Source organism: Drosophila takahashii, chromosome 2R (genome assembly GCF_030179915.1).
Source record: "Drosophila takahashii strain IR98-3 E-12201 chromosome 2R, DtakHiC1v2, whole genome shotgun sequence".
Taxonomy (NCBI): Eukaryota; Metazoa; Arthropoda; class Insecta; order Diptera; family Drosophilidae; genus Drosophila; species Drosophila takahashii.
In genome coordinates this window covers 8,098,652-8,121,399 of record NC_091679.1, presented here as the reverse complement: position 1 = coordinate 8,121,399, position 22,748 = coordinate 8,098,652, and the positions used below count along the sequence as shown (strand labels likewise).

The window sequence follows — 22,748 nt, the reverse complement described above, 5'->3', positions numbered from 1 at the left end:
GACCACCAAGTGGTCCCTCAGGGGTCAATAGGTGGCTCGTGTATTTTTTACAAGTACTTAATAATGAACAATTTAGCTGCAGCAATATTTTTTACAATAGCGGTGGTTCAGCAGCAAAACGTTTTCTTTCTTTTCATAACAAGCGGATTTTATTGGTGCTTAAATATGTTAAATAAATATAATTTTATATAAATATAAGTAAACCAAAATAATATAAGCAAAATGTTTTTATTGCAATCGATTATTCGATATCGGTAGTCGCAATCTTAATCCTAACGGATTGCCATCACTACCCAACCTCACTACCATCAGTAACCCAATGCTACCGCCAAATTGTAAACATTAAAATTTATTTGCCTTATTGTACATTTAAAGTGTTATATTTTGTTGCGATCTGAAGTGTCGTCAACAGGTGAGTAACACCATAAGTTGTGCAAGAGAAATACCTAATAATGTGTAATATTTAGCCATGATCAGCAACAGGCACATTCGTCGACTAGTTAAAGAGGAGAAGGAGAAATAGTGGTGCAAAGGACTTCTACGTAAGTCTTTTTTCTTTGATATAAATATTTTAGGGAAATTGTCTTCCTATTAAGATTAAAGCCATGAGATCGTTGTTTCTGCCAGAAGGGGGTTTAAAAAACTTGCGGTTCTCACAGATGACTTTGTTGTGGGATTTTATGTTAAAGGCCTTTATGGAAAAAAAGCCCTAAACTCCTTTACACATTTTAATAGTGCACTTCAAGGTAGGTTATTTTTTTAACGGTATTTTTTTGAAGTGAAACTTCTTTAGGCGCGTTATGCAATTCAGACCGTCTACCGTTATTTTCTTCACCGCTGACGAACGTTCTCTTTGTCCACTTCTTTCCTCTCTTCGCTCTGAGCGCGCTCGCACATGGTGCGAGCTCAGCTCTGCTGAGAACGTTAAATATGTTAACCTGCCTGTCTTTCTTAAGCGATAGAATGAGATAGCTAGATAGAGACTGGCACAAAAGACGTTTTAAAAGAGAGCAGCTCTTGCTTTGAGACCACTTTACACATTCCTAGTGGGCGTTGTCCGTGTTATAGGGTCTTCGCACAGAGCTCCATCCACCTTCCACCATCCGTTGAACGGATGGTCCGTAAGGTTTTGCCGTTCCGAAAATTTCCCAGTTAGACCGCCATCCAATTTTGACGGACGATGTTTTTTCGGTGGTACTCTGAATTCTCCCTCTTGACTGTGAAAAATGGAACGATGCCTGCAACAACAAATCAAATCGATGGCGGGAAAAAATTGAATAATGCATAAGCTCATTGTTTTTTGGCTATTGTTGAAGTATTTAAAGTTAGTTATGAGCGGAAAAGCATTTGCAATCAGGTTGCTATGAGTGGGCCAAAATGTAAGGTGTTCTGCGTACGAAAACATCAATGTTTGCAGCAAAGACTCAGAATATGTTCTGCACTTCGTAAATAACACAGGTCAACAAAATGGACTTTATTAAAAGGTGCAGGCTTATTGGCATTAAAACATGTTAATATAGACGTATATAAACATATCTGCATACTTAGTTTTCGCGTTTAACGGGTGGTATTTGGGCAATCGCGGTTTGAAAAAAATAGCAACATTTAATTTTTTGATTTAAGATATCTTCGAGGGTCTGTGCTCAGTTATAATAATACCTATGCCAAAAAATTGCTTAGATGCCCTTCTACATTATTGCACTTAAGGTTCCATCATAATTTGAGTCAATCACAGCCTATGAGCCATTGAAGTAATTTGTTCACCTCTATTCCCAACCAACTTGATGCGGTGAACAGGCTTAAAAAAATACAAGGAAAAATATATGCCCTAAAATATTTTACAGGCATCTAGAGGCGTCTTTCACCGAATTTTTAAGACAAATAAGACCATTGTACGTCGAAGGATGGAATTTATAGATTTTTTTCCGTAAGAACGGGAAAAGTAACAAGAATTTTGAAATTCCATTTTACATAAATATCTGACACATTCGAAATTTGCCTTACAATTTGTTTAGCAGTAGGCGCCGAACATCGAAAATTTGTATTTTCAAGGGGTTAGTATGCCTGTTAAATATCTCCCCCACAATTTTAAGGCTACGCCACTGTTATCTTTAAAAAACCTACTGTGTGAAGTCACGACCAACTCGTTACGTAATAGTTACTCAAAAATACTTGTTACTTTTTACGTTCCTATGAAAAAAATTCTATAAATTCCATCCTTCGACGTATAATGGTCTTATTTATCTTAAAAATTCGGTGAAAGACGCCTCTAGATGCCTGTCAAATATTTTAGGGCACATATTTTTCCTTGTATTTTTTTAAGCCTGTTCACCGCATCAAGTTGGTTATAAATAGAGGTGAACAAATTACTTTAATGGCTCATAGGCTTTTATTAACTCAAATAATGATGGAACCTTAAATGCAATTATGTAGAAGGGCATCTAAGCAATTTTTTGGCATAGGTTTTATTACAACTGAGCACAGACCCTCGAAGATATCTTAAATGAAAATATAAAATGTTGCTACTTTTTTCAAACCGCGATTGCACAAATACCACCCGTTAAACTCGAAAACTAAGTATGCAGATATGCTTATATCCGTCTATATTAACACAATTTAATGCCCATAGGGCTGCACCAAAAACACTGTTGGCCTGTGTAATAACTACAATTAAATAAAAGTGTACGATGTACTCCTATAAAGTTCCAAAGTTTCTATAAATTACCAAAACAGCAGAAGTTTGGGTTTGTTTACAAATTTGCCATATTAATATAGGCTAGACAGAGGCGTAGGAAGAGCGGAGTGCGTGGTACGGGGGGTTGGCTCTCCCCCAGTCAGCAATATGTATGCATACTCGTTGTAGGATATTTTATAAACGTTCAGATATGTTTTTAAACTATTTTCTTAATCTATTATTGTATTATTCTACAAAAGGATTAGGAGTACGCAATTTTACGACAGTTTTCCCGAGTTGAAATCCCCCTTCGTTAATGTTGAGCTGAGCAACTGCTCTTCAGTGAGCTGTTATTGGATGGTGAATGGAGTTCTGTGGGAACACGAGTTTCACATTCCTCAAAAATCCCAACCGTTTCAAACGAATGGACTCTATGGGAAGAAGCTATTAGATTCTTTGGTTGTGTAAGTGTATAAGCAAACGAAATTATGCACTTACACTTTTTGGTTGCAGCATGCGCTAGCATAAAGTTGAGAGAGTAAAATCTAAGCTTGCTTGTGTGAGAATACAGAAATCATTTCTGTGACATCAATTAAGATACAAGAAAGAAGTAAAGCATACAGAAAGCGTCTGCAATCTGCTGCAGCTGACGCTATAACACCAGCTCCAATTCATAAAAAAACAAGAAAGGATAGCTTCGGCCAGCCGAAGTTTATATACCCTTGCAGATATGCCTACTTAAAATTTTGTTTTTACATTGTCAAAAATCAAAACTCCTACTTTCTACAAAGATACAATGGTTTTTCTATTAATTTTTGTGGTAATTCCGAATTCCGAAGTTAACTTCCTTTCTTGTTTACAATATACATAGTCACATTTCCAAGTATAACTATTTGTATACCCTTAATTGTAATCTACATGTATAGGCTTAGCCTAAGAATAAAGATCAGAAAGAAAGATATTACAATAAAAGCTCGGATTCAGCAGTCGTGTACAGACCGCACAAGCAACAGCTCGCTTTAAATAAAATACGTTGAGCATACCCTTAATTGTAACCTACATGTATAAGCTTAGCCTAAGAATAAAGATCAGAAAGAAAGACATTTCAATAAAAGCTCGGATCCAGCAGTCGTGTACAGACCGCACAAGCAACAGCTCGCTTTAAATCTTTGAACCGATTTAAATAAGATTTTATAATTGGAACTTAATCTTTGCAGGACCTAACTAGCAATTAGACTTGTAACAACGACTCGATCGAAACCGGCAATTAAAATTGGCTTAGAACGCCTTTTTAGCTCCACATACGTCATCCTTATCAGCAAAAGACAAAGCTCTGTTTTTGCGTTCAACTTATTCATCGATTTTCGCTACGACGCGCCCTAGCAATTACCATCGTTGTCGACGTCATCACTTACGGTATCATCTATTTCGCATTATTTTGGACTTCGGAGAAGACGACGCTGGTAAAAGAAAACAAGAGAGAACGCTATAGTCGGGTTGGTGACCCGACTATCTAATACCCGTCACTCAGCTAAAGGGAGTGCGAATGCTGTACTGGATAGTGCGAGAGAGATAGATATATAAATTTTGATTGCGTATAACTTTTTAATGAATAGTCCGATTTGAAAAATGTCTTCTACATTTCGATAGGTATAAATATACACAACAAAATTGCATTTATACTTCTCGGAAATCTTTAAAGATGTGGGCGCAGGACCCATTTTAAAATCGTTAGTGGGCGATTGTGGGGGTTAGAGGGGGCTGCGTAGGAAGCCAAAGAATATGTGTGGGAAATCTCAACCTTCTAGCTTTTGTAGTTTCTGAGATCTCAGCGTTCATACAGACGGACAGACGGACAGACGGAGAGACGGACAGACGGACATGGCTAGATCGACTCGGCTAGTGCCCCTGATCAAGTATATACATACTTTATGGGGTCGGAAACGCTTCCTTCTAGCTGTTACATACTTTTGCACGAATCTAATATACCCTTTTACTCTACGAGTAACGAGTATAAATATTCTGAGAGGAAAAGCTTCCGCCTAGGAATAATGTAGTCGTAAAATCTATCATTGAGTATTACTTTCTTTTCACGATCCAAAAGTATTTGTTAATCTTAAGTAAATTCTAATTTTATTTTACATTAAGAAAAAAAAACTAGGCCTAAAAATGAATCCCGAAATAACTGTTTATTTAAATTGTATACAAAATATCCAAAATTTTGATGGCTCAGATAAAAACCAGCTTCCCGACTTTATAAATCAAATTAACGAATTAATGCCATCTTTTCAAGTGTTCGACGACCAATCGAGACAAGTCCTCTTTAACTTTATAAAAAATAAATGTTGTGGAGTCCACAATGTGGACTAGTAAGACCCGTTTTGCATAGGTATGAAAACGTTACGTCCTAGGAACGACTAAAAAAATACTAATAAAACATTTCGGGGAAAAGGAAAGTAGTGACGAATTGATGGACGCTGCTCACTCCAAAAGGGCGTTTAATCTCGGGAGGCAGTGTCGAGCGGCACTCGCACTGCCCTTCGCTCTCCCTCTCCAACTTTCCGCAACTCTACGCTCCGCTCTGGAGCCGCTAAGTTAAGCTTCATGTAAATGGTTCTTTTTTTCAAGTGACCAAATAAACAGCCGCACGTGGCGCAAAACCCCGAAGTTTTCTACCCGTGTTTTTCGTTAAGATTTCTGCGCGGAAATTTATCCGCTTTTCCTGGGACTCATCTCCGCTTCTACAATCAAGCCACCCCCGCCACCACATTTGGTCCAATCAAGCCAGACTTCTAAGTTTCTGGACTTTTCATCTCCTGGAATTTCCTGGATTTTCACCAGCAGGTACGGTGGCTTGAACCGCTCCAGATAAGTTCTACTTATTACTATTATTTGGCGGTCATACAGCCAGTTGTGCGAACCCCATTTCGTTCAACTTGTTGTGTGATTTCTCGTCTAAATCGAAAAGCGATTAAATCCGACGCAACGGCATTTAATATATTTGTATATTCCAATATAACGCAATTCCTTTCTGCCCAAATTCCGTACACTCCAAAAAATTCCGTGCAAGTTTGCAAGTCCGCAGTGCCCAATTATTTCAATCAAAAAGAAATATATTCCTAAAAACTCCAATTGTTCCGCAAAATTGCACTTTGCATTTTTTACTGTGTTCCAGCTGCGCGTATATATTCGCACAAATATTCTAATACAGTCTATTTATGCTACTCTGCATTTATAAATCAATTCCAACCCTAATAATACAAACATACATACCACACGGCCATTATTATAATTATAAAATATATATTCGTTGTCTACAAATTAAATTTTTCCTTGTGTAAAAAATATATAATCTAGCCACAGAGAATATTTTCAAATCAAAGTGATCCGCCGAAATTGGCAGCTTTTGTGATTTTACTGTGTTTCCTGCTGCGTGCATATATTTTTACCTTAATATTCCAAAATACAGTCCACTTCATCTACATACATTTCCGAGCTAATTGTTTCAATTGTGATAAATTCCCCGCAAACATACATATTTTGCATTTCGAAGCTATTCCGGTATTCGTAATCGAAGTCTCCACAATTTCCGCAATCGGTGCCCATCCGCCCACCGGGAAAATTCCTCTGGAAAATAACATATTTTCAAGAGGTTTCTCCATACAAGCGGAAGGGACAAAACCTCATTCACCCCTTACATTTCTTTCATCTCTGGTTTCAAAATACACGGGGGTGACACAAAAAGTAAGGGGGAAATGAGGTTTCTATCTGGATCTCTGGCAGAAGAATGCAGGCCAAAATCCACTGGTTTTTCGACATCCCGCAATATAGATTTTCCACACGTACCCAGTTATGGTTTTCCTCTACTTGCAGTGTCTGCTTTTCCGCACCCTTTCAGTTTTGGTTTTTCCAGACCCTCGCAGTTTTGGTTTTGCACTTCTTTGCAGTATCTTATTTTCCACAATAATATTTCTTTGTGTATTTATTAATAATATTTACAATCGAAGCATTGGAATTAAAAATTTTTAATGCCTGAAGCATTCCCGGGTTTTGCTTGGCCGAATGCAGTTCTTAGGTATCCATGTCTTGTCTGTCTTCTGAAAATATCAAAAATAATTAAGATATGAATGTAAGACCAGGAATAATAATAAGAGTAATTACCATTATTACGTCTCCACACAAAATTAAAGGATCTGGTTTGCCATGGCCGATCATTTACCCTCTGTTCAGCTGTTTTATGTCGGGTATCTATATAAAAAACTATGAGAAGAAAAAATAAAAAATGACAACCGCAGGCGCAACACTTCTGGTCCCAAGAAGTCTCAATCGGCCTGGCTGAAATAAATGTAATATTTTGATTAAGTTAAATAACTAAGTTAGTAATGAAGTACTATTTATACAACCATTTAATGAACACCTCACACCATTTACCACTGGTAAAGATTAAAAACATTTCAAGTGTCACTAAAATGCAGAATTTGTGTTGAAGATAGCATCCGGAGGAGTATATTTATTAATGGCGAAAATATCTGTGGTACTAACCTTTGTAACGCTGAAATAACGATTATTAAAAGACAACATTTATTCTATCAGTCCCCTTTTAGATTAAAATGAACTATTTTAACTTTTTTTTTCACTTTTTCCAACAAATTGATAATATCCAAAATGCAAAATGTAGATAAATTTGGTGTAAATTTCGTTGCAATGAAGGGTCACACTTTGCCGCCGAATAAATATTTCGTTTAAACAATACTTTTCAGGGACCGTAATCATTAAAGGTTACGTATATTATAGGTATATTAGGCATTTTTCGTGTTATCAATACCACCAACACGAAATTTATATTTTAACAACACTTAAAAATGGCTTAGGCCACGATCTGACGATCAAATTATTTTATTTCACAGAAAATGTTTAAAATGTAAAAAACAATAATAGTTTTCTTTGTAATTTAATGTAATTCCTTGATAAATGTGATCAAATATTTTAATTGTCTTACCGTGACTTTTCTCTATAATTTTGTTAAATCCCACATTCATTCTTATTATTATTTGAAAAATGTTGAGTATAATAAATTAATATTATCATTATAGACATTATGATAACACAGGCCGACAAAATGTGACATGGGTCGGTGTCCAGGCCTGCCACCATTTTATTTCGATAAATGAGGCTTTTCTAAGCATAAGTTGCCACTACGCCTATAGTCCATCAGCTCTGGTATTTGCGGTATCTTTAATTTAAGAAAATCACAAAATTTCTTCGGCTTTTGGGATATATCTTCAAGAGTGGTCAACAAATTTTGGTAATCTTTTCGGAGCTAAATAGTTACATGTCTCTTTTATACGGTGGTTTTTGAAAATTCAATCTAACTCAACCACGAGAGGAGGCGGGCGCATTTAAAATTTTAAAGTCACAGCAAAGTTTAAAAATCTTCATTTGTGAACAGCGTTTAAAAATTAAATAAAAATATTTTCTTCTACGATGCATTTTTGATCCAAAGACACCTTATGGGCTTAATTTTTAGGACACTCATCAGGTTTTTGTGAATTGTTTTGGAATTTTTAAAATTGTTTTTCTTCCTTCCTTCACAGTGACGATTCACAAACAGTGCCCAAACCTGTCACAAACCTGTCACAATTTATTTACAAAATATAATAAAATCCGAATTTTTATATTATTAAGCAAGTAATATTTTTTCCAATGCGTGCGCCAGTGTGACCTTATTTTCTTTACATAATTTACTTATTGTTTTTTTTGGGGCACACGCTTTTAAATTATTTATGAAATTATTCCGAAAAATAAAAAATTTCCACACAATTTCCTCCACACATTCCAGTGTGACCGTATATTCTTACGGACTTTCAATTGGTTCCTAAATTCCAATTCACAATAATTTTCGTGTAAACGATTTCGCAATAAATTTTAAACTCCTGTCCGTAATGGCTTCTCAAGCCAAATCCGCACTAAATAAATTTATTGTCACAGCTGATACTCTGAGCCATTTTGAAGCCACTTTTAACTTTCCGGGTGCACCCACACCAACGTTATCCGCATCTAAAATCCGTCGCGAGCAAGTCAGTTCCTTAGGTGAATGATGCAGATGACACATGCTCCGAGTGCATTGTGGCTGCGGGTGACAGCGCCGCAGACACCAAATTCATCCTGAAGGCGAAATATAACGAAACCTATTCCATATAAGAAAGATTTGCTGCTCAGATCCTCGAGGAAATACAACAGGGCTCCTCCAAATCATCTCAACCTCCAGCATCGTCTCCCCAAGACTACATTTCGTTTGGCTGTCAGCTTCCTCCGATCGATCCGGCGATTATCTTCGCTGGCCGACTTTCCGGGACCTTTTCACGGCGATCTATATAGACAATCCGAGTCTGACGCCTGTTGAAAAGCTGTAATATTTAAATGCCAAAACTAGTGGCGAAGCTCATTCTATAGTTTCCAAGTCCCCACTCACCAATGCACACCGGTCCCAATGCCCAATATTCTTGCATAAACTAGAAAAATGAAGCTACAGACTTGAAACTTGGCACACTATATAGGTATTATATATGCAAAGTCGATTGCCGATTGGGCCACGCCTTCCTTTCCGCCCTATAGAAACCAAAATATCCATTCAATTGGAATTTGAAATATATATAAAATAAGTTTAGTAAATATCCCCTCAATTCCCTATTCCCTCCCGCCCCTCAAATCTTATACTTCTAAACTAAATAATGCATCTTAAACAATTATAACATACTAGCTGTACCCGGCGCGACTTCGTTCGCTTAAAATTAGTTTTGAGTAGATTACTTTAAAACCTCTGTGTAAACAACATTTTTAGAAGATCCTTCAGGAGCGAGAATAATAAGGCTACTGGCAGAGCTAACTCTAGAGCAGCGGTCGGCACACACATACGTTGTCATTTTGTTTTATATTTGTGTGAGTAATTTGCACTGGGCAGCTCATCGATGTGTGTGTGCAGACCGCTGTTCTACGTTATACATGTGCGAGCAGCGCGGCGGCAGAACAAAACCCTATGCTCACTTAATAGGGCGCTGCCGACCGCTGCTCTAGAGCATGCGACATAAAATTGTCCATGAGAGAAGCAATCTTCTCTAAGATCTAGTCCAGCCAGCTTCAAAGTCTGCCCCTGCGATTTATTTATAGTTATTGCAAAGCAAACTTTTAGAGGGAATTGTAGCCTTTTAAACTGAAACGGCAGACTGGATGGTATTAATGGGATCCTGGGTATAAACACTGTTTTCCCCTTCGCGCATCCCGTAAATACTGTTGCTTCGATTATATTCTTATGAAGACCTTTTATTTGCAATCGTGTCCCATTGCATAACTTTAGGGGACTTAAATTTGCCAATAACATTACGGGTGCTACAATCCTAAGAGACAGATTATCCTGAGGAATTCCTGGAGGATTCAAAGAATTTAAAAATTCAACAGGGTAATGAACAGCATTATCAGCATCAGGAACAGAGTCGGCCGATTAATAGAAGACCATCATTCTAAACCATCAAATGAGTTTAGCAATAAATTATTAATAGTGGTTGCTCTTTCATTTTTCGTTGTCAAAATGGCGCGCTCAGATAGCCAATCTAAGCTTTTACTTGATATGTTAGAAATGTCAGGAAATATTTTGGATGTAAGATCTTGAACGTTTTTGACTACATTTCCTAAGCGTGATGTTATAACTATTTTTCCATCAACTGTTGGATGGACGCCATTCCCAATTTTTAAAAGAGTTTCGGCAAAAATTCCTGCAGAACTGTCTCCTTTTAAGTGCACTCGCATATTTTTCGTGAGCGCTAGTTTTTTTATCTGTGGCCATAAAAATTAAGATTTTAAACAGGCCTTTATTTCGTCAGCTCTTGCACCTCGTAGCACAACAGGAAGGGTTTGGCGAAAGTCTCCAGCTAGCAGGACTGTAATACCACCCATCAACATAGTATTCTCATTAATATCTTGCAGGGTTCTATTTATGGCTTCAAGCCCACCTTTATGTGACATGGTGCACTCATCCCAAACAATAAACTTACAATCTTTAAACACTGCAGTCATATTATATTGCTTTGAAATAGAGCAATGAGGTGTTTCTACTTACTTACTTTAACTTCACTTTTTCTTAGTAAAACTTGTTTGTCACCTTGACCTTATCCTCACTAAAGTCCAAACGAACTTTATCTTTCTCACCTTCACCCTTCCCTTACAGTTCATTTACCCTAATCTATCCAATACCTCCTTAATCGCAACTTAATTTTATAGATTTGGTTAGCTAAGCGAATGCAGATAAAAACTTTTACTCTTTTTTACCGTTTATTTTGAACAGATATAACCCCCAAAAACCTTTAAAACATAAAAAAAGAATATATAAGAAATAACACACAAATACCTATGAAAGGCTACGGCCAAAATGCTTAAGGCGAAAAACGGATCCGCTCGCAGGATCGGTAGGTAAACAAAAAAAGAAGTGCCCCAATGTCGGCTGGGGATCAACAGCTGGAGTTAAATATTTCGGGAAATGAGGAAAATTAAAAAAAGCACCTAAAGCTCCAACTCTTTTGGGTGAAAACAGTAGGTGTAATTTTGGAGATGAAATTTGCCAGCAATTTTCGTCGTGCGCTCTCGTCTTTAACATAATTTAAATTTTTGCAAAATATTTGATTTAGAATGGCTGCATTGGGTGATCCGTTATTTTGTCCTAATTTAATCATTACATACTTATGTATGTACATGCCAATTTGTCGATGTGTGTGTGTGTCATTGCGTTTCTCACATGCAAATGTGACGACTGAAAGTTTTTCCCTGCTCTCCCCTTGAAAGCCAATCCAAAATGTTTTTAAAATCAAAACCAAAATTCCTTATGAATTTAATGGGTTGGCTACACACTTTGACTTAGAATTGCATCCATTAGATAATCCGTTCTGGTATCCAAATAGAAAAATTTTATCAGGTGTTTCTAAGCCAGAAACAAAACATTGGCGGCGTCTCTTTCGCTTCAAATGACTCTCTCTCTGCTCACTGCTCTCTCGCTCTGCTTTTGCTGACGTTCGTGAGTGCTGCGAAAAACAAAAACAACGTGCTGCCAAAGAGGCCCCCCGCAACCCGCGCAAACAAAAAGGATCATATAAAATCAACCGTGGGTCCAAAAAACGAAAAAAAAATACCTTACTAATTGTATGGCATAGCTCCGCACTTTAAAACAAAAACGGATGCGATCGCATAATCGGTGCGGAAAAATTAATTAAGTGCCCCAACCGGAAGTCGGTGGGGGCTCATCTTCTGGGCTTTCAAAGATTTCCACAAAGAAAGCTTAAAAAAAAAATCAACTTGTTTGGTTAAAAACTGTGGGAATGGTTGATGTTTTAATCAACCAATTTTGCATTTTTCGAGAGTCCTGGGAGTCCTTAGGAGCCGAATTTTAAAAAATCCTTTCTTAGTGCACACCTCCTCTAACACACGATTCAGACCCAATTTTTTCCAGAATTTTAGGTCTTATGGTTTGGACTGGGGGAACATGACGCAAATCGACATCTACTCTTTTATAGTAATACTCGATAATACTCGATAATAAAATAGCCCTCTTCTAATTGTCTGCTTCTTACTCCCAATAATCGAATTGTGGCAAAGGAGAGCAAGTGTATTTTTTGCATACGCCTCTTCTAATACTTGCGATATTAATTTGTTAAATCGTCGATGAAAATATATATAGTATCTTTTTAATATATATATTAAATTCAGATTGCTTAAACAAATATAATAAATGAATGTGATCCAAGTAAAAGTGGTGAACTTGTATATTTTTTTATCAGTTACAATGTTATCAATGCAATTTTAATTTGCGCACAAATATGTATACGAACTAACTTATTATTTTCCGATTCCACATTTGATTGATAATTATTAAAATTAAACTCGTCAAATTTACCATTGGCTGAAAGGAAATGAATAATTTTATTTGTATTTGAGCACATTATCGACTTTCAAGTAGAAACATAAGCACACATTGTGTGTATGTGTTGTATTGTACATGTATTGTACAAATCAAACCATATCCAAATATACATAGGTATTTGGGCTAAAGTTCGAATCTTAAGATATTTAACTTGGAAACATTTTGGCTTTGTTTACAGAATTTGTAGTAATTTTTTATCTTCTTCCATGGTGGAAATTAAATAAGGCTCTTACTTCTGCTACAAAATGAAAAATATTTTTTTTTAAATAAAACCTAAGCATTTTATCCACAGGACTGACTATTGATCGAAAATCATATTGATCGGAACAGCAGTTAAAGTTTTTAAAATTCAAAACAAATTTTAACTAAAATTGCCCTTTTCCCCTTCCCCTTCCCCACAGCACTACCACACCCCATCGACAGTTTATTTTGCTGCTGCTCTCTCGGCCGTCGCTCTCTTGCCATCCGCTCTCTGGGTTTCGCTCTCTCGGCGGGCTCCCACGAAATGCAACGCAATAACTTAGGAAATCTAAATAAATTCGGTAAAAATACTTTAAAAAAAAAGTTAAAAATTTAAAAAATTAAACTTAAGCATTTGGGCCATAGAATAACCATTTACCAAAAAATCATCTCGATCGGAGCAGCGGTTTAGATTTTTTAAATCGAAAAGTTAATTTTAAATGTAGCCCCCAAATTATGGGGGATATCGAAATTTCTTTTAGATTTCTAATTAGGCCCTTTCAAGACCTAAAATTCTGCAAAATCAAAATTTCGAAATTCCAACCACTTTAGAAGCTAAGCTTAAGAAAATCTAATGATTTTTTGCTCTAAATATGGATTTTGGAGCTGTTTGGGGCCACTGGGGGGACATGTCGGACCTTAGTGGGCGCCTACGCCCCCAATGGAATACTGTGAAAAAATTTGGCTGCTCTAGCTCTTATGGTTTAGGCTGTGGTCGTATCTCCCTAAAAATCGGTCTTTCATTTTGTAATCTTTAGAGATTATCTTAATTGATTTTTAGTCACTTTCTTTATCTAAATCAAAGAAATAGGCATCGATACGAGAAGAGCAAATAGGACGGACAAACTCGTAGTGGTCGGCGTTTCTACAACAGTCGATCGAGAGTACAAAAAGCGAGTAAAGTTCAGTCAATGTCAAGATCTCGTTCATTTATTAACCCTTATTTAACTTTAAGTAAAAACCGCAATTAAAATTGTAATCTCTAGCCTAAATATCAATAATACATATAATAAACAGTTTTATAATAATACAACGTCGTCTAATGACGAACACTCGTCATTAAATGGAATACCGGGGCCACATGTATCCAAGTCATCTTTATCATTATTATCCGAAAGCATTTTTTTGCCAGCCAATACTCTAGCATTTCTGCTAGGAGGTAAGGGAAAATACGTAATGTGTAGCCCATTTACCCATTAGCCCATTTACCATTAAATTCCAATATTCTACATATTGTAAATAATTTACGATTCCAAAACTCCACTTTTGGCATATCTTTCTTATGTAGTAATTAATAACCAAATCCACGTAATAAGAAGCAAATCTTTTTAGCTGCAGGAAAAATTAGAGCTTTTTTTCAATATTTGTTTATGTAGCTTTAAATCAATTCCTAACTATTTAAGAATATCTTCACAACATTATTTGGTTTTATTCAAAATATTTCGAAAGATTTGAAAGAACGCGCGATCCATTTTGTAGGAATAGGCTTGGTTGGAATACTTTGAGCCATTTTTTATCTTAAGACTTTATGGCATTTCTTATTAAAGATAGTTCCTTATATAGTTAATAATTATATTGAAGCAAACAAAAAAAATTAGCAGCTAACCTAAATTCAGAATACAATTTTATATACATTTATATGTGCAAAGCAATTTTAGAACTATCTTGATTTCCTAAATGTCAGCCATTGACGTCATCAAATTCATTTAAAAATTTATTGAGTCCGCTAAGTCAGCCTAATTTTGAAAATACTACTAAGGCCTCTGTGTGTCAAAGCAGCAAGAGGCTGCTGTAAATGACCAAGCTACGGCAATTGAAAAACTAGTGGAACGTTTTGATCAAATGATGTCAGTCATGACGACGACGCTGCAAATGCTACAGAGCGTGATGTCCAAGCACGCCATTGAGTCAACGCGCCGCAATGACTAACTACGGATTAAATATAATAATATGGAACGCTAACAATTTAGTTAGCAAATCCTTGAAGATGTTTGCCGTTGACATTCGTGGACATGTGGACTACGTCTAATTCGTGCTGGTGTACCACAGGGAAGCGTCCTTGGCCCGGTTCTGTACACAATTTACACTTCGGATCTCCCAAACCCAGTGGTTCGTGATACTCTCCTTGCCACCTATGCAGATGATACTGCATTCCTAGCTACTGGCAGCACCCCCTCCTCGGGCTCGTGGCGCGTCCAGACATTTTTGAACGAGTTTGAATGTTGGGCCTCTCGTTGGAATATTGCGCTAAACGTTGATAAAACGCAACACGCCACCTTTGCCCTTCGACCTGGCCGATCCCGCAGTCTTTACTTGGATGGTGATAGACTTAAGCACGAGCAGAGAGTAACATACCTCGGTGTTACCTTAGACCGCCGTCTATGCTGGAAGGGTCAGATTGACCGTGTCTTTGGGTCAGCGAGGACGAAATGGACTGGCTACTTCGCTCAGATAGCGGATTATCCCTTCAGGCCAAGGTGCGGCTCTTTAAAGCCATTGTTCTCCCGACCCTAAATTGGGGAATAACATGCTGGGGCACCGCTTGCGACACGTCGCTAAGAAGGGTTCAGACTTGCATCACGAAAGCATTACGGAGGATGCTTGGGGTGAAGTGGCATCATTACGTTGAAAATAGCGTTTTATTTCGAGACACAGGAGTACCAACAGTGACTGAGATGATAACTCAGTTCTCGAATCGATACAGGGATCGGCGTCTGGTGCATTCTAACCGCCTGGCTAGACGTCTTGCCACACCACTGGGCCGACGTCGTCTCCGCAGACGACACCCGGCGGACTTATGGATTCTCGGCGTGATAGACACGGGCGACTTTTATAATTAACCCAGATGAAGTAACATGCCCCACTGTGGCTCAACTACCCGCAGATTTCGGGATTATTTTTCTTTAATTATATGACGACAAACATGAAAACAAGAACTATTTTCTTGTGAGGCGTGTTAAATAAAAATGTGCCTACTTCGGCTTATACCAAAAAAAACAAAAAAAAAAAACATTTTTTTCGGTTTTGTCGAGATTAAACTGCCTCAGGAAAATCGGTTGACAGTTATTTGCAAGCTTTGGTTTTTATAATCCGGCACAATCCAACCTACTTTTATTCCACGAAAGACGAAAAATGCTAGGCTAAAATTGTTAAATATACAACTTTACAAAAGCACGTATACACAAAGATACATCACATTAAACAAATATTGCACTAAACACTAAAGTTTTACATATTTCTGCTAATATTTTCCATTTTACTTTGTTTTAAAATGTTAAGTAGAACTTTTGCAATCTTACTTTAAAATGTGCTATTGTTCAGCTTGTCAAAAAGTCAAAATTTCTGTTTAACGAACAGTTGACTTTCAGGGCCACCAAATTTAGCATGGCTGCAATTTCAGTAACGAAATTGCGATTTTTAAATGCAGCGTATGTTATTCTAAGGAGATAAAATGTTTTTTTTTCGTAACTTAAAAAAAATAGGTTTTTGCAAAAATATTGGGCATTGGGACCTGTGTGCAATGATGGGATTCCCACTTGGCTAGAGCTAGATTCTTTTTTGACTGCTAGTTCACTCCAAGTTCGGTCCAAAGTCCCAGCTCGATTAGCAGAACTTCCAAATTTAAAGTCCTTCACCACGAGAGTACTTCCAATACCCAAAGGCTGCGATCTGTGTTTAAAAGAAAAACAACCCGTGCGTATATGTCCACGCTTTCTTAAAATGCGGGTAAATGATCGTTCAGCCTACATCCAAGATAAGCAGTTATGTTCCAATTGTTTTGCAAGCAGCCATAAATTGCAGGATTGCATTAGCGCTCACAGTTGTTTTACTTGCCAAAGTCGGCATTATACGCTATTGCATCCAAGCAACAATTCTACAATGACTTTGATTCCATCCAAACCTCCAGGGCCAGTGTCAGCGCCAATCCCACACAAAATTTCGTCCTCCTCAGCGCGTGTTTACCGATCCGATTATAAGGGTCCTTCCTACAACGAATTCCGACTATTGGTTCTAGAGGTACTAAATCCTACCAATGCCGAGTCTGTCAAAAAATCCATCCTCTACGGAAATGCCACCGTTTTCTGCGGCTTAGCGCCCAAAAAAGGATCCAGGAAGTACATATGCATAAGTACTGCTCGAATTGCTTGGCCCACGATCATTCCTAGCACTCGTGCCGCAGTGGGAATTGCTGCCAGAAGTGTGGAAAAGACCACCACACTCTTCTACACTTGGACGATCGCTCCCGCTATCCTGCAGAAACTTCTCCAGATGTTTTGCTACGGTGGTCCTCGCAAGGGGGGGAAAATGTTCACGCCAAAAGGGCGTTTAATTTCGGGAGGCAGTGTCGAGCGGCAGTTTTCTCCAGATGTCCACATCTCGCTCGCTCGCACTGCCCTGCGCTCTCCCTCTCCAAATCTCCGCAACCCTACGCTCCGCTCTGGAGCCGCTAGGTTAAGCTTCATGTAATTGGTTATTTTTTTCAAGTGACCAAATAAACAGCCGCACGTTGCGCAAAACCCCGAAGTTTTCTACCCGTGTTTTTCGTTACGATTTCTGCTCGGAAATTCATCCTTTTCCTGGGACTCATCTCCGCTTCTACAATCAAGCCACCCCCGCCACCACAGCACAGTGGATGATTTCATACACACAAAAAAAATTGCTTAGTAAAATTGACCAACAAAGATAGTTACGTAACTATTAAAATAGTTACGCGTATTTTGTTTTTGCTTTGGGTTTGTGTCTTTGCTAATTGTGTGTATTTTGTTGTTGTGAAATGACTATTTACTTAGTAGAATTGACAATTTTGCTGGTTGGGTCCTTTTTGACAATTATTACAGTTGATTTTACCAAGTTTTTTTTTGTGTGTAGGTTAAAAATAAAAAAACAAAAATGAGAAATTGAGGATTTTTTTTCTTAAAAATATTTCTTAACAGAGCAATTAATCGAACGGTAAGTTTATTTTTGGTCACACTAATTCGTACGCGCTACGAATAGCGAGAGAAGTGAGACAAAAAAAACACGTGCACGTCACAGAGAACGCAGCCACAAAATAAGCTTCCAATAAAAAATTAATTTCTATAACTAAATCGCGTCCAATCATCGGCATATAAAATGCATATTGAAAGTAAAGGTATGTACTCTAAAACTGAGTAATTTTTATGTCATTATGTGTTGTGTTATTGTTTTAAAATTATTTTTTTATCAGTGAACTGGTAAGTGGTGTATTTTTTTGTATACATCGATTTCATATAAAGAAAAAGTTGTGACCCCCGTCTTACCCTTTGATGAAACAAATTTCTAACTATTAGTGAATGTTTTCTTAGTCTATGTTGTAAATTTTAGCTGCAAGTTTTTGCAACTTTCTGAGTTATACGCTCTTTTGTGTTCGTGCATATTTTGTGTTTTGTTGTGTTCGTCATATTCGTTTGTGCTTTGAAATCTCAATTGCTCAATAGAGATGCAGAAAACATAGCTTGTTGCGATTTAACAGGCAAACATCTCTATGGATGGCAGTCCATGTAGTGACGAAGCGCACCAGGAGAGTGTGCGAAGGCGACTACTATTATATAGCCGCAAAATTGAAAATCTGCTGTGATAGTCCGATCGTAATGAGTAATACACCAATCTGTTCTGATATCAACATTTGTGACGAAAAATTATTACACTCGTCATCAAATACACTTTCTAAGATTCTCTCATTCGGCACGCTGCAATAGAAAATGCCTATGAAGGTAAAAAGGCTAAAATAGTATGCTAGGGCGGGCCGAATGAGAAAATATTAGAAAGTGTATTTAATGACGAGTGTAATAATTTTTCGTCACAAATGTTGATATCAGAACTTTTGTATGTTGAAGGTGCGATCGTCACTAGTTTTTTACCTCGTTAAGAGGTGTTTTTATTTGATCGATGTAAAATCGAAAAACATCGCTATTGTTCAATTGTGAATTTTTAAATTGACTTTTTACATTTTTTTAACTGATTTTTTTATATAATATATAGGCAATAGAGCCTTGCATGAATCATTCAATTTTTGTTTTATCATAGTATGCCATGAAATTTCTGATTTCTTTAATTCAATTCTATGTGAAAAATATTTAATGTTGTTCTAATTCATTTCGAACTGAATGAATCGAATGAATTATTTTTATGAATTTTTTGAATTTTCCATATTTTTTTTGTGCTTTCTTTTGAGAACACAAAGTGGAAAATTTTTAACAAATCAAATCAGGCAGATTTATTCACAAAATTATGGCCCTTTCTTCTTCAAAATAAATTGTCGTTTGAATTATTTCGGAATTCATGCCATTCATTCATTCAATTATATTAAACTCAAAATTCAAATTCATTCAATTCTATTAAACTCAAAATTCAAATTCATTCAATTCTATTAAACTCAAAATTCTAATTAATTCATTCTTATAAAAGAAAGAATTTAAAATAATTCATTGAATCCATTCATGCAGGGCTCTAATAGCCAATTCATATCAGTGCACACTATCACGCTTAAATATTTTTAAAATGTAGTGCTCAGTAACAGGTTCAGTTGCTGAAAAATCTAATCGAGTATATGACGACTTAAAACATAGATTTCAATCTGATGGTTTCGAAATTATTGAAAATGTTTTTAAGAAACTACTTGACTATTTATTCAAAAAATTTGCTGAAATGTGGAATAAATGCCATAGAATAAAAGCAAAGGTTATTCAACTAAATTCTGACAGGTTAGCAGAATTTGATTCTATATGTTTAAGTCAATTCAGTAAATCATCTGATCGAGGACGTCCCAAATGAAGTCTAGCAGAGTGCTCAGAAAGAACGAAGCGACGACGGATTAGCAGAGCTCGATGCGTCCGCTGCGGATGACATACGTTGGGCTTGCAGGCAAGCGAATCCTTCTATTGTTCCAGCAAAGGAATGCGAAGTAGTAGCTTTTATTACTGAAGCAAATTTAACAAAACGTCAATATGAACTTATCAAATGCTTCGTTAACAGTAAAATTGATGCTAACTTTTTTCCCTGCTATAATAATATTTTAAAGGAAAAGCAGAAAAGCTATCCTGAGCCAATAAGCGTTACAGAATCTGACATTGAAGTTTCTTTACAAAGTTTATTTGACCACACTGCGTCAGATAAACTTGATGAGGGCTATAGTAACCTCACATTAAAAGGGAAATGGGGCTTCGATGGCAGTTCTGGACCATATACAATACAAGCAAAAATTTGAAAATAATAATTTGGAAGACAATTGCTTATATGTTACATCTTATGTTCCGCTTCAACTAATAGTAAAATCTGAAAATGATGAGGAAAAAAAAAATATTTGGAAAAAACCACGACCATCGTCGACTCGTTATTGCCGCTCGATTCGAATTCAATTTCAAAAGGAATCAGTAAATTTAATAAAAAATGAAGAACGATATTTTAAAAACAAAATTAAACAACTGACTCGCACGGAATTTAAAACCGCCACCAACCAGATTTTCCATATCGATCATATTCTTCAACTCACTATGGTGGATGGCAAAGTTTGCAATGCCTTAAGTGAAACACCATCTTCAAAGTGCTATATATGTCAAGCGAAAATAGTTAACGACGCGAGTGCATTGTGCATTGTTGTTGTTTTTTATTTACATTGCCGTTTTGGCGCACCGTTTGCTCTGCTCATCTCCCAACTTCAGTCACCGGCTCTCATTTTGGAGTTAACGGTTCTTGCTGATTTGGTCTTATCGCACTCTTTCTTTCCTCTTATCGCGCTCTTTCTTTCCTCGGCGCCCTCATAGCCACACAGCTGTTTGTTGGCACTCATCTAAAGCTTTCTGTTTACATTTCTCTACATTCTACATTTTACATTTTTATCTTACTTTAACTTGTAACAATGTAACAACCTGGACTGTACGTGCCCTACATGCCTACATATCAAAATTGATATTAGATCATTTATGAGGCAAATGGAGCTTGAGTTCCAGGCCCTACTGGTAACTACAAGGAGTGGTCATCTTTTAAAAACATCTTCGAGAGTACGATCCACAGCAAGCAGCATTTGACAGCAATACAAAAGTTCCACTACTTAAAAACGTACATCACTGGGGAAGCAGCTGTCTTGATTCGTCATATGCCAATAACAGATGCTGTTTACGTCACATTGTCAACACTCTGCTGGAAACGTTTGTAAATCTCCCCTCGACATCTAGGGCAAATGTTGCGGAGCCACGGAGATTGTACGAGGATTGGATGCAGAAGGGCAAACTTACAGGGACTGCTGGATCATACACTTCATTCTGGCCATGGTCGACGCTGAAACTCGACGCAAATGGATTGAGAGAAGGCAGGAACTTAAATCTCCGTCTGTGAATGATCTACTCAAGTTTTTAGACCGACGCTGCGAGGAATTCGAGCTCAGCAAAAGTGAGTCAGACATAGACTTCAAGGTTGGCGCACCACAACCGAGCAAGGCAAAGCGTTCGTCCCACGCCTTAGTATCGAATCGATACTATATGATACTATCAATGGAAGAAAATGCTTGTGTGAAAAGTAACTATAAGGAGCACAAGATCTACGGTTGCCCAAAGTTTGCTGAAGCATCGATCGACCAGAGACGCACATTTGTAAAGACAAAATCCTTGTGTTTCATCTGTCTTAAGCTTGGGCATTTATCACGCAAGTGTGAATCCAAATTCACATGAAAGATTTGCCATAATCGCCATCACTTTCTGCTACATGCGATATTCCTGGATTGCAACCTGCTGTGACCACGACACAGCCACATATTGATGAAGGGCACATCTCAAGCGCTCCCGAAGATGCTACGGTGACCATCAGCCATATCGCTCGTGCGCAAGTGGCTCCCTCATCTGAATTTTTGTGCAACGGATCAACAACTGCTATACAGCCCCAAAAGCTAAGGAAATGTGCATTGCCAACAGCTGTGGTGTTTGTTAAAAATGCAAAAGGATCGCACACTACATGTCGGGTACTTTTAGACAGTGGTTCGGAACTGTCGTGTGCATACAGGCACTTAGTGCGCCCCCACGCACTTTGGTGTCTGGAATCTCATCGATCAAGGCAGTGACAACTAGAGGCTGTAGCACACTGGTGCAGTCAAGGATCTCAGATCATACAATGAAGATACGCGCATACGTACTCAGCAAAATTACCTCCACGTTAGCAAGACACGTTGTCGATGCCTCAGCACTCAATGCATTCGCAGGCTTTGAGCTTGCAGATTCTGACTATCAATCGTTGGCGCCAGTTGATATTCTCTTGGGTAGCGATTACGTTTGGACCGAATTCACCGGTCAAAAGATGTTCGACATGCAGGGCAACATCATCGCTATTTCGACGCTTTTGGGAGCTGGAGGATGTCAACCAGGAATTCCAAGGGAAACTAGATGACGATGAAGTTGAACAGCATTTTATGAAAACACACACTCATGACTCCAAGGGGCGTAACGTAGTCGAACTTCCCTTCAAAAATTCCAACAAACAGTTTTCGGATACACTACAAGGTGCACTTGCAAGATTCAGACCCCGATCTGCACTCATAGTACGTACAATTTATGCGTGAGTACCTTCAATTAGGTCACATGCGGGAACTATCGCCAGGAGACATTGACAAAGGGCCAAGATTTTACTTACCTAATCATCCAGTAATAACCGAAAAGCTTAGGGTAGTATTTGACGGATCATTCAAAGATACAAATGGGAAATCCTTGAACGATGCTCTACACATTGGACCCAGCATTTTACGAAACCGCTTCTCGATTTGTATGCGTTTCAGAATGTTCAAGTTCGTCTTTTCGTAGATATTGTCAAAATGTATCGACATTGGTGGCTGCCAAGCATTGTTGCTAATAGCATATTGTTTGGAGA

The 22,748-nt window shown here is 37.6% G+C and overlaps 1 protein-coding gene and 1 long non-coding RNA gene across 11 annotated transcripts in view; one reads left to right on the top strand and one right to left on the bottom strand.

Annotated features, from left to right (window-relative positions):
- Window positions 1-22,748, bottom strand: part of Nipped-A (Transcription-associated protein Nipped-A) — a 520,496-nt gene that overhangs the window by 68,762 nt on the left and 428,986 nt on the right. The window lies entirely within an intron of this gene.
- LOC138912636 (uncharacterized) lies at window positions 272-4,350 on the top strand. 2 transcript variants are annotated; one of them, XR_011418199.1, is made up of 3 exons: window positions 272-412; window positions 468-542; window positions 3,892-4,350. It is a non-coding gene; the product is annotated as an uncharacterized lncRNA (long non-coding RNA). The 2 variants fall into 2 exon arrangements; XR_011418198.1 differs by lacking the exons at window positions 272-412; window positions 468-542 and adding an exon at window positions 3,151-3,284.